We start from the raw sequence: 14,974 nt of genomic DNA, 5'->3' as shown, positions 1-14,974 counted from the left end.
CACTCTGTCGCCTAGGCTGGAGTGCAGTGGTGCCATCTTGGCTCACTGCAAGCTCCGCCTCCCGGGTTCACGCCATTCTCCTGCCTCAACCTCCCAAGCAGCTGGGACTACAGGCACCTGCCACCATGCTCAGCTAATTTTTTGTATTTTTAGTAAAGACAGAGTTTCACCATGTTAGCCAGGATGGTCTCAATCTCCTGACCTCGTGATCTGCCCGCCTCGGCCTCCCAAAGTGCTGGGATTACAGGAGTGAGCCACTGCACCTGGCCTTATGAACTTCTTATGTAGTGGAAGTTTTTTCCTCTTGGGAACATGGGTCTCACATCAGGTTTTCCTAAAAGTCACACAGGGACTTATTAGAAATGCAGACTCTCCCATCTTCCAGCCAGAGCTTTGGAATCAATAGATCCGAAAGAGGGCCTAGGAATCTGCCTTTAAATTAGCATTTTAGGTGATTGGGAAGCTGATTGTCTTTAGGTGTTACTTTGAGAAATACTACCTTAGATTATTTACATTTGGTAGAAACATCCCAGATAGTTTACCCAGAAGTCATCAGGAAAGTTTCAACTCAAGTGATGGATTAGGAAAAGAAATACTAGAATCACTATAGTGTTCACTGGAAATTATTATAGAAAAGAAATAGTGGAATTCTGGACTCTTATCTTGATGTTCTATGGAAATGCTTTACTACTCAGATTTTTCTTTGCTGTAAAGTATATATGACATAAATGACTTAGAAAATGTAGTAGATGGAGTAGGAGATAGAGGTTTTGGCAAAGTTATTAGCCCTGTCAGTCTTAATTCCATTTTATTACCAGTATCTAGTAGAATGCCTAACACACAGTAGGCATTTAGTAAGAGCAATAGTAGCCAACATCATTAAGCTAATGGCATATGAAATAGGTGCTGTAATACTCATTTTACATATTAAAAGGTAGAGCTAGTAGATGATTGACCCAGGATTCCTGCTCTGGCAGTTTGAATTTAGATTCCTTTATCTTCTATTCTATCTCTTTGTTGAATGGCTAATACCTTCTGTATTATATTATAGAACTACAGTTTCAATGCATATTCATCTGCATTATTGCATTTGATCTTCAACCTTTTACGTAATTATGTGTCTTAGGGCATATCACTATTTTGCAGATAAAAAAACTAACTCAGAGGTGAGTTAAATGATTTGGTGAAAGTCATGTATTTGGTAAGTAAAAGGACTGAAATTAGAACCTGGGTTTTTTTCCTAATTTATTTTCTATAACATGATATTGTGGAATGTTTTCATGGAGAGAATGGGGTGGGGTGTGAAGATAACACAGAAAACAGATCCTCGTAGTAGACAGAGGTCTCTCATGAGAAAAATCTTATGAGAGCTTAAAAAAGAAGACAGTGAACTGACCTTATCTAGCTAAGTAAGTATTTTTCAGACAAGTTAGAAAGAAAAAGGCATCAAGGTAGACAATCCAGAATGGGAAAATACAATTAGCAATAATCACACCTCGGATAGACCTCATTGGCTACGATACTGCCACTGCGCAAAGCTGAGAATGGGAAAATACAGTGATTTCCAAGAAAAGGGCAAGAAAGATATTTGCAAAATCAGCATGAGAGCTAAAATTTAGATAAGGAACCTAAGGACCATATAACAGGTATTTTTATCTTAGTAGCTAGAGATCTGTAGGTCTTACAGGGACCATGAAAGCTACACAGCAGAAAAGCATCTCTGCTGACTACTAGAATTGAGGGTGATGTTTGAAGACCACACCCAGAGATAAAACTGGGAAGCGAGTCTGAGTAGAACTAAGCATCCTACCATCTGTACCTAAATCTACCTTTAAGAGGTTTGAATAAATTTAAGCATATAAAAGTCAATTCTTCCAAAATAGGTATTATTATTATTTGAATGTATCACTTCAAATATATAATCATTTGTATACATCTGTATCAAATGTATAATCATTTGAATGTATAAGGGATCTGAGATTCAGAGAGCCTAAGTGACTTGCCAGAGGTACTGTAGTTTCTAGGTTATAGATCTAGTATTCAAATTCAGGGTTGTTTGCTTCCACAGTCCATGCGATGAGGACAAGGAATAGTATGCCAAAAGGTACCACAACAAGCTTATCTAGGATTAAGCTGATATAAGAAATCAATGCTGTATAAACTTGATCACTTGGACTAGAGAAGTAGGCAAAGAATGTGCTAGTGTGGAAAATAAAGGGGACAGATAAGTATCAGAAACAGTAGCCCAGAAAGCAGTCTTGCACTGCTGGGTTTGAGCTTAAGTACTACCAGAAACAAAACAGAAATGCATACTTTGTTTGTTTGTTTTTGTCAAAGTTGCTTAAAAACTTGGGATACCACCTGGGAATTTGACTTTTCTACAATGTAACAGAAACAGATAGTGCAAAACTGCTTTAGAAAAATAGTATTCGCACTAGGCTGGGCACAGTGGCTCACGCCTGTAATCTCAGCACTTTGGGAGGCTGAGGTGGGCAGATCACGAGGTCAGGAGATGGAGGCCATCCTGGCTGAGACGGTGAAACTCCGTCTCTATTAAAAATACAAAAAATTAGCCAGGCATGGTGGCATGCACTTGTAATCTCAGCTACACGGGAGGCTGAGGCAGGAGAATCACTTGAACCCAGGAGGCGGAGGTTGCAGTGAACCAAGATTGCGCCACTGCACTCCAGCCTGGGTGACAGAGCGAGATTCCATCTCAAAAAAAAAAAAAAAAGAAAAAGAAAAGAACGATAGTATTTGCACTAAAGTGTCAGCTTTGACTGCCTTTAAAAATTAACTAACTTAGCTTCACAGTAAGTGTAGGAAATGCCTATTTGTTGAAAAGGCATTTGTGGAAAATTAATTTTTAGGTTTCCGGTTTTGAGGAAAGATTTAAAACAATCTTGAGTGTGCTGTAGTTACCTCATGATCTTCTTTCTTTTCCAGTTGGCTATATTCTATTTTTCTTGAAATGAGACTGTCCCTTTTTACCTACCTCATCTTCTATATACATAATTCTCCTAAAACAATATAAAATTTCTACTGGGTCTTGGCTGGACACGGTGGCTCATGCCTATAATCCCAGAACTTTGGGAGGCCAAGGTGGCTGGATCACCTGAGGTCAGGAGTTCGAGACCAGCCTGGCTAACACGGTGAAACCCCATCTCTACTAAAAATGTAAAAAAATTAGCCGGGCATGGTGGCGGGCGCCTGTAGTCCCAACTACTCGGGAGGCTAAGGCAGGAGAATGGTGTGAACCTGGGAGGCAGAGGTTGCAGTGAGCCGAGATCATACCACTGCACTCCAGCCTGGGCCACAGAGTGAGACTCCATCCCAAAATAAATAAATAAATAAAAAACAAACAAAAAAACACCCCAAATTGTCTGGGCATGGTGGTGCATGCCTGTAATCCTAGCTACTAGGGAAGCTGAGGCAGGAGGATCACTTGAACCCAGGAGGCGGAGGTTGCAGTGAGCTGAGATCACACCACTGTACTCCAGCCTGGGTGACAGAATGAGACTTCGTCTCAAAAAAAAAAAATTTCTACTGGGTCATACATGTACTGTATGATATGTACTATATACAAGACATGTACTGTAGATTTTCCTTCCCTACATTTTTTAACTTAAGTTGCCTTCCCTGCATCTTTTCAAATATATTTTTTATACTTAACATCTGCTTACCTTGTCTTGATGACTCAAGGGTTACACGTTTGCTCCATTTCAGACACTGCAGCCTTTATTATCTTTAGAATCAGTGGCTACACTGTAGGCAGAACCTATGATCACCAGGGAAATAATCCACTGTGTGGTACTTCCAGTAATAAAAAAAGATTTTAGATTTGGAGGATCTTCCTCTTTTACATAAAAATTTCTTATGAAACATATGTATACAAAAGAACATATAAAACATGTGTTGTTTTAAAAAAGGAATGAGCACCTGTGCCCCCCAGCCAAAGAAACAGAACATTATCAATATTTTGTCACTTCTTGTGTGCCTCTCCTTAAGGACAACCTGTTTTGTTTTGTTTTGTTTTTGAGACAGCATCTCGCTCTGTCACCCAGGCTGGAGTGCAATGGTGCAATCTCAGCTCACTGCAACCTCCACCTCCCAGGTTCAAGCAATTCTCCTGCCTCAGCCTCCCGAGTAGCTGGGATTACAGGCGCCTGCCACCAGGCCCGGCTAATTTTTGTATTTTTAGTAGAGATGGGGTTTCCCCAGGTTGGTCAGGCTGGTCTCAAACTCCTGACCTCAGGTGATCCACCCACCTCAGCCCCCCAAAGTGCTGGGATTACAGGCGTGAGCCACCGCACCCAGCCAGGACAATCTGTTCTTATCCCTCTCCAAAGGTAAACACTTTCATTAATTTGAATTTTCTAATTCCCTTGATAATTTTTACAGTTTAGCTATAAATAAATATATATCCCTAAATAATATACTATCTAGTTTTACATTTGAAGAGCCTAATATAAAGGGAATCTAGAGTGTGCTTTTTTCCACAAGATATTTTGTTCACTCCACATCCTTACCCATAGTTGGTATTATGATGGGTCTGAAATGGTGTCTCATTGTAATTTCAATCTGCATTTTACTGATTACCAGTGAGATGTCAGCATATACTTATTGTCCATTCATATTTCCTCCTCAGTGCCTGTTTGCCCTTTGCCCATTTTAAAATTAGGTTATCTTTTTCTTCTTGCTTTATAGGAGTTTTATACATATTTTTTATATAAGTCCTTTGCTGATTGTCTTATAGATCTCTTTTACCACTTTGTGCATGACTTTGATCGCTATGGTGTATTTTAATAAATAGACATGTATTTAAATGTATCCATTTAAACAATATTTTCCTTTATGGCTTGTACTTTTTATATATATATATATATTTTTTTTTTTTTGAGATGGAGTCTCGCTCTGTCGCCCAGGCTGGAGTGCAGTGGCTCAATCTCGGCTCACTGCAAGCTCCGCCTCCCGGGTTCACGCCATTCTCCTGCCTCAGCCTCTCCCAGTAGCTGGGACTACAGGCGCCCACCACCACGCCTGGCTAATTTTTTGTATTTTTTCGTAGAGACGGGGTTTCACCGTGGTCTCGATCTCCTGACCTCGTGATCTGCCCGCCTCGGCCTCCCAAAGTGCTGGGATTACAAGCGTGAGCCACCGCGCCTGGCGTACTTTTTATATTTAAAAAAATCTTCTCTTACCTCAAAGTTATAAAATCATCTTCTATATTATCTGGTTTAAAATTTTTACACCTTTTTTTCAGTTTTTAAAATTTGTGGTAAAATACATATAACATAAATTTTACCATCATAACCATTTTTAAATGTACAGTTCCGTGATACTAGTACGCAAGTAAAATATTGTTGTGTAGCTATCACCACTGTCTATCTCCTGAACTCTTCATCTTGCAAAACTGAAACTCTGTGCCCATTAAACAGTAACTCCTCATCCCTCCTTCTCACGGCTACTAGCAGCCACCATTCTACTTTCTTTCACAATGATTTTGACTACTCTGTGTATCTCACGTTAGTGGAATGATACAGTTTTCTTTTTGTGACTGGCTTATTTCATATAGCAAAATGTCCTCAAGGTTCATCCATATTGTAGAATATATCACAACTTCCTTCTTTTTTAAGGCTGAATAGCATTCCATTGTAAGTATACACCACATTTTTTTATTCATTCATCTGTTGACAGACATTGGGTTGCTTTCACATTTTAGCTATTGTGAATAATGCTTCTATGAACATGGTGTACAAGTATCCCTTTGAGACCCTGCTTTCAATTCTTTGGGGTATATACCCAGAAGTGGAATCGCTGGATCTTATGGTAATTCTATTTTTAATATTTTAAGGAACTGCCATATTGTTTTCCACAGAGGCTGTGCCATTTTATGTTCTCATCCACAGTGCACACAGGCTTAAATTTTTTCGTATATTCACCAACACTTGTTATGTTCTGTTTTTTAAAAAATAGTTGTCATTCTAATGGATGTGATGTGATATCTCATTGTAGTTTTGATTTACAATTAATATTATGATTTCTCTTGTGATTTTTTCTTTGATCCTTTGTTGTTTAAGAGTGTGTTGTTTAATTGCCACAAATTTGTGAATTTTCCAGTTTTCATTCTGTTACTGATTTCCAACTCCATCCCATTGTGGTTGGAGAAAATATTTTAGTATTATATCTATCTTTTAAAAAGGCATTGAGACTTAATATGTGGACTCCCTTATAGTCTATCTGGAGAATGTTCCAGGTACACTTGAGAAAAATGTGTATTCTATTGTTGTTGGCTAGAATATCTGTATTTGTCTGTTAGGTCTAGTTGGCACACTGTGTTGTTCAAGTTCTCTATTTCTTTTTTTTTTTTTTTTTTTTTTTTTTTTTTTTGAGACGGAGTCTCGCTCTGTCGCCCAGGCTGGAGTGCAGTAGCGCAATCTCGGCTCACTGCAAGCTCCGCCTCCCGGGTTCACGCCATTCTCCTGCCTCAGCCTCTCCGAGTAGCTGGGACTACAGGCGCCCGCCACCACGCCCGGCTAATTTTTTGTATTTTTAGTAGAGACGGGGTTTCACCGTGGTCTCGATCTCCTGACCTCGTGATCCGCCCACCTCGGCCTCCCAAAGTGCTGGGATTACAAGCGTGAGCCACCGCGCCCGGCCCAAGTTCTCTATTTCTTTACACGTCTTTATTTCCTTTTTGTTTGTTTGTTTTATCCATTATTGAGAATAGGATATTGAAGTCTCCAACTATTAGTATAGAACTATTTCTTATTTCAATTCTGTCAACTTTTGCTTCATATATTTTGATACAGTGTTCCTAGGTACATAGATTTTTGTCATTGTTATATATTCAACTGCTATATTAAAACTTTTATTAGTATATGATGTCCTAGCCAGGTATGGTGGTATGTGCCTGTAGTCCCAGCTATTCCAGAGGCTGAGGCAGGAGGATCGCTTGAGCCCAGGGATTTGAGGCTGTAATGTGCTATGATTGGGCCTGTGACTAGCCACTGTACTCCAGCCTGGACAACATAACAAGATATTATCTCTTAAAAAAAACCAGTTCTTTGTTTTCTGTTAACTTTTGTGGTTTTTTAAAGGCTATCTTTTCTGATATTAGTATTGCCACCTCTACTCTCTTTTGCTTTATATTTACGTGGAATATCTTTTTCCACCCTACCACTTTCAATCTGCTTGTGTCTTTGGATCTAAAGCAAAGCTCATAGATAGCATATAGTTGGATCATGTTTTTAAATCCATTCTGCCAATCTCTTTCTTTTGATTGGAGAGTTTATATCTGTTTACATTTAAAGTAATTACTGAGAAGGTGTGACTTCTCTTGTTTGTTTTGCTGCTTGTTTTCTATGTGTCTTATAGCTTTTTTGTCTCTCATTTCCTGCATTACTGCGCATTACTCTCTGTTGTGTTCAGTTGATTTTTATAGTGTAATGTTTTAATTCCCTTATCATTTCCCTTTGTGTACATTTTTCTAACTTTTTTTTGTGGTTACCATGGAGATTACATTTAACATTCTAAAGTTATAACACACTAATTTGAATTTATACTAGTTTAATTTTAATAACATACAAAAATTCTTCTCCTTTACATGTCCATCCTCACCCCTTTCAGTTATTGGTATCATAAAAGTATACCTATTATGTGTCCAAAACACATAAACTAGTAACTGTTTTTTAAAATGCACTAGTTTCTCAGTTGGGCATGTTGGCTCATGGCTATAATCCAAGCACTTTGGGAGGATGAGGTGGGAGGACTGCTCAAGCCCTGGAGTTCAAGACCAGGAATTTGGGTCAACATGGCAAAACCCTTTCTTCACAAAAAAAAAAAAATGCAAAAATTATCCAGGTGTGGTGGTGCATGCCTGTAGCCCCAGCTGCTCAGGAGGCTGAAGTAGGAGAATCACTTGGGCCCAGGAAGTTGAGGCTGCATTGAGCCGTGATCATGCCACTGCATTCTAGCTTGGGCAACAGAGAAAGACTCTTGTCTCACTGAGCCGTGATCATGCCACTGCATTCTAGCTTGGGCAACAGAGAAACACTCTGTCTCACTGAGCCGTGATCATGCCACTGCATTCTAGCTTGGGCAACAGAGAAAGACTCTGTCTCAAAAAAAAAAATACATTACTTTCTTAAATTATATAGAAAACAAAATGTGGAATTACAGACCAAAATTACAATTATTATTATATTAGCTTTTGGACTTATAGTTTTGTTTTTAAGTATTAGTCTCTTAAACCACATAGAATACCAAAGATGAAGCTACAAACTGTTGTTAAAATAATACTACCTTTAATAATTGCCCACGTATTTACCTTTACTGAGATTTTTATTTCTTCGTATGGCTTTAAGTTACTGTGTAGTGTCCTTTCATTTCAACATGCAGGACTGATTACAGTTAGCATTTCTTGAAAGGCAGGTCTAATGGTAAAAAACTCCAGCTTTTGTTTATCTGGGGATGTCTTAATTTATTCCTCATTTTTGAGGGACAGGGCTGCTGGATATAGGATTTTTAGTTGACAGGTTTTTTTTCTTTCAGCACTTAGACTATGTCTGCCCACTGCTTTTTTGCTTCCAAAGTTTTGATGTGAAATTTGCTGACAATCTTGTTAATAATCCCTTATATGTGATATGTCACTTCTCTCTTGTTGTTTTCAAATTTTTCTCTTTGTCTTTGGCCTTTGACAGTTTGATTATAATGTGTCTCAATGTGGGTCTCTTTGAGTTCATCCTACTTGGAATTTGTTGAACTTCTCAGATGTTTATCTTTCATCAAACTTGGAAAGTTTTCAGCTATTATTCTACAAATAATCTCTCTGCCACTTTCTCTTTCTTTTCTTCTTCTATAACTATTACAATGTGTATGTTGGTTCATTTGATGGTGTCCCACAGGTTTGTTAAGCTCTATTCAGTTTTCTTCAGTCTTTTTTCTTTCTATTCTTCAATGACTTGATAATTTCTATTTTCCTAATCTTCAAGTTTGCTGATTTTTTTTTGTCTGCTCAAATCTGTCTCTGACTACCTCTAGTGAATTTTTCATTTCAATTATTATATTTTTAAGCTTCTTTTTTTCTTCTTTTAAAGATAGGGTCTCACTCTGTTGCCCAGGCTAGAGTATAATGGTATGATCAGAACTCACTGCAGCCTCAAAATCCTGGCCACAAGTGATCCTCTCACTTCACCTTCAAAAGCGCTTAAGTTACAGGCATGAACCACCTTGCTCAGTGTGGAATTTCTTTTTGGTTTATTTTTAGGTTTCCTATCTTTTTACTGAAATTTGTATTTTGTTTGTATGTCATTTTCTTGACTTTCTCCATGTCTTCTGCTGGTTCTTTGAGTATTTATAAGACAGTGGTTTTAAAGTAATTGTTGAGTAGGGTTGCCATGTTGTCTTTCTCTAGGACAGTTTCTGTTTTATTTTTTTCCCTTAAACGGCCAGTACTTTCTTCTTTCTTTGTATACCTTGTGATTTGTTGAAAACTGGACATTTGAAACTAATAATGTGGTAACTCTGGATGTCAGAATTTCTCTCTTTCCCAGGGTTTGCTATTTTTTCTTTTTGTTTTAATAGTTGTAGGATGTCTCCATGTCAAGGATCAGCCTGAGATGTAAACTTAAGATCTTCATGGTCTTTTCTGAGCCTGTGCCTTTCCCTGGGCAGTAACTAATTTCCTCTGTGTATGCAGTTGCTTTTGAATGTCCTAGTCTTTAGTGTCTGGTTTTCAAAAGTGGGGGAAAAGAAAAATGAAGGGGTAGTTAAAGGAACCTGCCCTTTAAGTCCCCTGGAAGTCACTTGAGCTAGAGTGGGAGGGGCTTCCAACAATGAGAGGTGGGGTGTGCAACAAGGACAGCTCACCTGTATCTGCACCTCCATGATCAGAAGCAGCAATTATCAACCAGAATACAGATCTCCAAATTTTGGAGGACAGGGGTTCTTATTCCCACTTTGGCTCCCACAGCCTGCATTCAAGCTGCTCCAGGAACACATGCATGGCTGCCTGCCATGGGACTGGGAGATATGGGATGTGTAACTTCTGCTAAGCTAAGAGCTAAAATTGACTGAAATTCACTGCAATTTACTGTCCAAGCTTATCCCTGGAAGTTTCAAGTCTTTAATGGATTCCAGAGTTCTTCTCAGAACTCTTTCCAGTCTCACTTCATCAGATTAAGACTTCATCAGATTTCTCCTTTATTCATAATTATTAGTTTTTAAAAATCATCACTGGATATTGAATTTTAACAAATACCTTTCCTGCATTCATTCAAATAATTATATGGTTTTTCTTTTCTAGTTTGTTAATATGTTTAATTAGATTAATAGATTTTTTATGTTGAGGTGATCTTGCATTTCTAGAATAAATCCAGGCTAGTCATGCTGTATTTCCTTTTTTAATACATTACTGGGTTTGCTAATCTTTAGATTACGATATTTGCAAGGATGTTTACAACTAAATTTCTTTTTTTGACTATTACAAAAGTTTATTTAACAAAAAGTCTAATATGAAAATGTACATGACCTAATTTTTACATAATTTTTACCTAATTTAACAGGCCCTTTGGAGAGGCGACATGGATTTCTCTGCTGAATGGTCATTATTTATACGCATTCGAAGGCTTCTAACATGATGGTACTATTTCCTCACATTACCACCATTCCAATATTGTTCTGTTGCCCACTAGTTGCCGTCTCCACACATTTATCTATCACAAGATTCATTAAGGGATCAAATCCCCACAATATTCCTTGGATATGTCTGCCACCATTTAATTTCAGTTATAACTTCTTGTCCATAAATTTTTTCAAATCCAGAGGGTGAGCTTTGCTCATGGTGTCTTTTCTGTGGGCTTACAGATCACTGAATTTCCTTTCTTGCACTTTCTTTGTCTGACTTTGATATCAAGGTATCAAGGTTATACTAATTTTATAAAATGAGTAGGGGACATTTCCTTTTTAAAAAAATTATCTGTAAGAATTCATGTAAGATTAGGATCATCTAGTTTGAGAAAACTAGTCTATTAAACCTCCTGGACCTGCCATATAAGATTTTGAACTGTTCATTCAATTTCTGTTTTGGTTATAGAATAATTAAAGTTTTCTATTTCTTCTTGAGTTAGTTTTAGTAATTTACATTTTTCTTGAAATCTATCCATTTCATCAAGCTGGCATAAGATTGTTCTAAGTTTTCTGTTATTTTCTCTGCTTAATTTTGTTTATGTGTACCTTCCTTAGTATATCTTTTATCATGTGATTTCTCCTTTTTTCTTTTCTATTTATTTAATTTCTGTGCATCTCTATTATTATACTTTCTTTTGGTTTATTCTATATTTTATTCTTTGTAACTTAAGAAGTTGGATACTGAGCTCACACATTTTCAGCTTTTCTTCTTTTTCTGATCTATGCATTTAAGCCTATAAGTTTTCTCTACGTAACAATTTTGCTGTATCCTATATATGTTGATATGTAGTAGATTTATTATTATTCAGTTTTAAGTATTTTAATGTGTCATGTTAGTCCATTCTCATGCTGTTATAAGGACATACCCTAGACTAGGTAATTTATAAATGAAAGAGGTTTAATTGACTCACAGTTCTGCATGGCTGGGGAGGCCTCAGAAAACTTACAATCATGGCATAAGGGGAAGCAAACACATCCTTCTTCACATGGTTGCAGGAGAGAGAAGCGCAGAGCTAATGGGGTAAAAGCCCCTTACAAACCCATCAGATCTCATGAGAACTCACTATCATGAGAACAGCATGGGGGAACTACCCGCATGATCTAATCACCTCCCACGAGGTCCCTCCCCCAACATATGGAAATTACAATTCGGATTACAATTCAAGATGACATTTGGGTGGGGACACACAGCCAGACCATATCAGTGTCCATAATATTTTTTTACCCATGAATGTAGGAAAAGTATGGATTTTTCTAAATTAATGTTTTGTTATTGATTTCATACTTAATTTTATTATAGTCAGAATATACGTTGTATAGCACCACTTTCTATGGCGATGGAAATGTTTTGTGTCTGCACTATCCAATATGGTAGCCACTAGTCATATGTGGCTATTGAGCACTTGAAATGTGGCTAGTGAGAATGAGGACCAAATACTTAATTTTTGATTGATTTAAATAGTCACATATGGCTACTGGCTACAATACTGAGCAGTTCGTGTTCATAGAACACCCATGCTTTGAACTTGGTTGAAATTCGATTTATGTACTAATGCATTTTTAATTTTTATAAATATCTCATGTACATTTGAAAAGCATTTCATGTTTTCTGATTTTTGATGCAGTATGCAATATATGTCCATTAGCTCAAACCTACTAAATGTATTGTTCATATCTTCTATACTCTGATTTTGGACTGCTTTATCTACCAAATACTGATATCTGATAGATACTTTAAAGTTCTCAGATATGTTTTTTAAAAAAACATGAAGTAGATTTGTCAATTTCCCCTTCTGTTCTGTTATTTTGCTCATAGACCTTTGAGCTATGTAAAGTGCGCTCAAATGTGGAATTGTTACATCTTCCTAATGAGTTTAACCTTTTATTTTTATGCCACAAACCTCTTTATCTCTCATGATACTTTTTGCCCTGAAGTCTATTTTATCTGATATTAATGTAGATGCTTTATGTTTCTTTTGCTGGTTTAGTTTCTGGTACTACTGAGCTGGGGTAGCTGGGGAAGGAGACTGACTGATATCCATAAAATGAGTCACCTTGTGTACCTAATTACCTAGAGGCTCCTCAGCAGTGAATGCCCTTTGGAGGACATTCACCTGGGACTGAATATCCTCATACTCCATGCCTGTTCCAAAGCTCTATCACATATTTCTTCCAAGTGCCTGATTATCTGGTGGAAGTGTTAGCTACTGTCCACAAATTGGTGTAGTTCTGTGCCTTTGCCATGTGCTGCAAGTCTCAATGGCTGCTGTCAGTTCACATATCTATTCTTTCTGTTAGAAAGCAATAATGGCTTTTCCTTCACCCTGTCTTCCAAAAGTCATGAATGCTTTTCACTGGCAAAATCTAAACAAGAGCTCTCCCAAGAAAGGATTGCAAGAATTGTAGTGCTGTAGTTTCAGTCTCTGCAGTGTATTTCCAATCTCTGCAATATAGAGAACAGCTTAGAATGATTGAGCATGACACAGACAAAATTCAGCACAAAGAGTAATCATCCATTTTCAATATAGCTGACTCAAAGATGATTAAAGGACCACGTAATTCTTTAGAAAACAACTGTGTCTAAAACTGACTTTTTTCAGTGACTACAGAGGCATATGTATTTGTTTTTCTTAGTGGGAATTGTGCCTTCCGTCTGTTTTTCTTAAAACATGTGAACATATTTTCTTATGATTAGGTTTTTTTCTATACCATGATTTCGAATGGCTCCATATCTTGTATAATAGAGCTGTGAAATAATTTATGTACAATATCCTACAGTTAGACATTTAGATTGTTTCCAATTTGTCACTATGTAAATAATGTTATCATGAACCTCTATGTAAATAAATACACATGGAATTGTTTTATTAAAAGGTATGTGTATTTTTAAATGTTTTTCATTGTTTTCAATACTGAGTGTGTGTGTGTGTATATATATACGTATATATATATACGTATATATATACACATATATATGTATTAGCTTTTACTAGTTATGATAGCCAAAAAGACTATCTTCTTTTTTCCCCTCTCTCTGGTCCTTGATTTAGGAAGGCTATCTATTTTAATTAGTTTGTCTTTAATTACTAGAAAGACTTAGCTTTCCCCCCATGTCTATTAGCCATTTCTATTTCTATTTTTATTAGTGACTTACTTTTCTACACACACACATACACACACATGCACAGTGCCCTCATCATCATGTCATTGTTCTTCTAGAGACATCCATTGAATGGTTTATGAAATTCTTTTGTGTCCAATGTAAATAAATAGCTTGTTATATAAATGACTGACTTAACTTCTTCCAAGGCCTTCATGTTGCAGGATCTGCATTAATCCTTTTAACCCTCTTCTTCAAGGCTATCATTAACAGCAGAGCTATCTGAGAGTCTGTACGGAAGTGTTTTGAGATCTATTACGTATAATCCTATATCAATACTGTTGTTCTAACATTCTGAAGATTCACATTTATGAGTTAGTATTTTGTTTTTGTTTCCTTATCTCTGTTTGTCTCTGTATAAACTCTTTTGCTGTTACTTTGGAAGTCGTTCTCAGTTTTTCATTCACACAATTTTTTTTATGTCATTCTCTTTAAGTTCTATTGCTAGGAAGAGACATAAATAGTTTAAGAAAAAGTAATAGTTCTTTTTAATTTTAGTTGCCAAGAGATAGTTTCCTTGGTGGTATGTTTTTTTCTCTATAATGGCTGCAATATACCCAGAGTTTGTCATCTTACTTAGTTTATGCTAGAAAGATAGATTTTTTTTTTTACAAAGTTTACAATTAAGAAAATTAGAAATACACTTCCACAGCATTTCTAGTATATGAATATGATTATTCTCCACATTTGACATTTTTGAAGATTCCCCTTCTACATGGCTAAATTCAGTAGCTGAGTGCCAGCTTCCAGTAACTCAGAACACCACATAGAATGAAAAAGTCCCCAAAGTCCCTATAGTGATTGAATATAAGACCAAGTATATAAAAAGGTGAAATGATATACAGACTATCCTCAACTTGTGATGGTTTGACCTATGGGTTTTCAGTTTTACAGTGGTGTGAAAGTGATACCTATTCAGTAGAAATCATACTTCAAGTACCCATATAACCATTCTTTTTTCACTTTCAGTATAGTATTCAATAAATTACATAAGATATTCAACACTTTATTATAAAATAGGCTTTGTGTTAGATTATCTCACCCAATTGTGGGCTAATGTAAGTGTTTTGAGGATGTTTAAGGTAGGGTAGATTAAGCTGTAATGTTCAGGAGGTTAGGTGTATC

At 36.8% G+C, this 14,974-nt stretch overlaps 1 protein-coding gene and 2 pseudogenes across 3 annotated transcripts in view; 1 reads left to right on the top strand and 2 right to left on the bottom strand.

Moving 5' to 3' along the window:
• The window catches only part of ATL1 (atlastin GTPase 1), a 101,496-nt gene that overhangs the window by 28,420 nt on the left and 58,102 nt on the right, over positions 1-14,974 (top strand). The gene's annotated exons all lie outside the window — the stretch shown is intronic.
• On the bottom strand, positions 1,464-1,540 carry LOC129489109 (uncharacterized; annotated as a pseudogene).
• Positions 10,474-11,206, bottom strand: LOC129487927 (small nuclear ribonucleoprotein G-like; annotated as a pseudogene).

This window comes from Symphalangus syndactylus, chromosome 8 (assembly GCF_028878055.3).
Source record: "Symphalangus syndactylus isolate Jambi chromosome 8, NHGRI_mSymSyn1-v2.1_pri, whole genome shotgun sequence".
NCBI classification, from domain to species: Eukaryota; Metazoa; Chordata; class Mammalia; order Primates; family Hylobatidae; genus Symphalangus; species Symphalangus syndactylus.
Note: the sequence above shows the minus strand (reverse complement) of the source record. Positions and strands in the feature narration are given on the sequence as shown.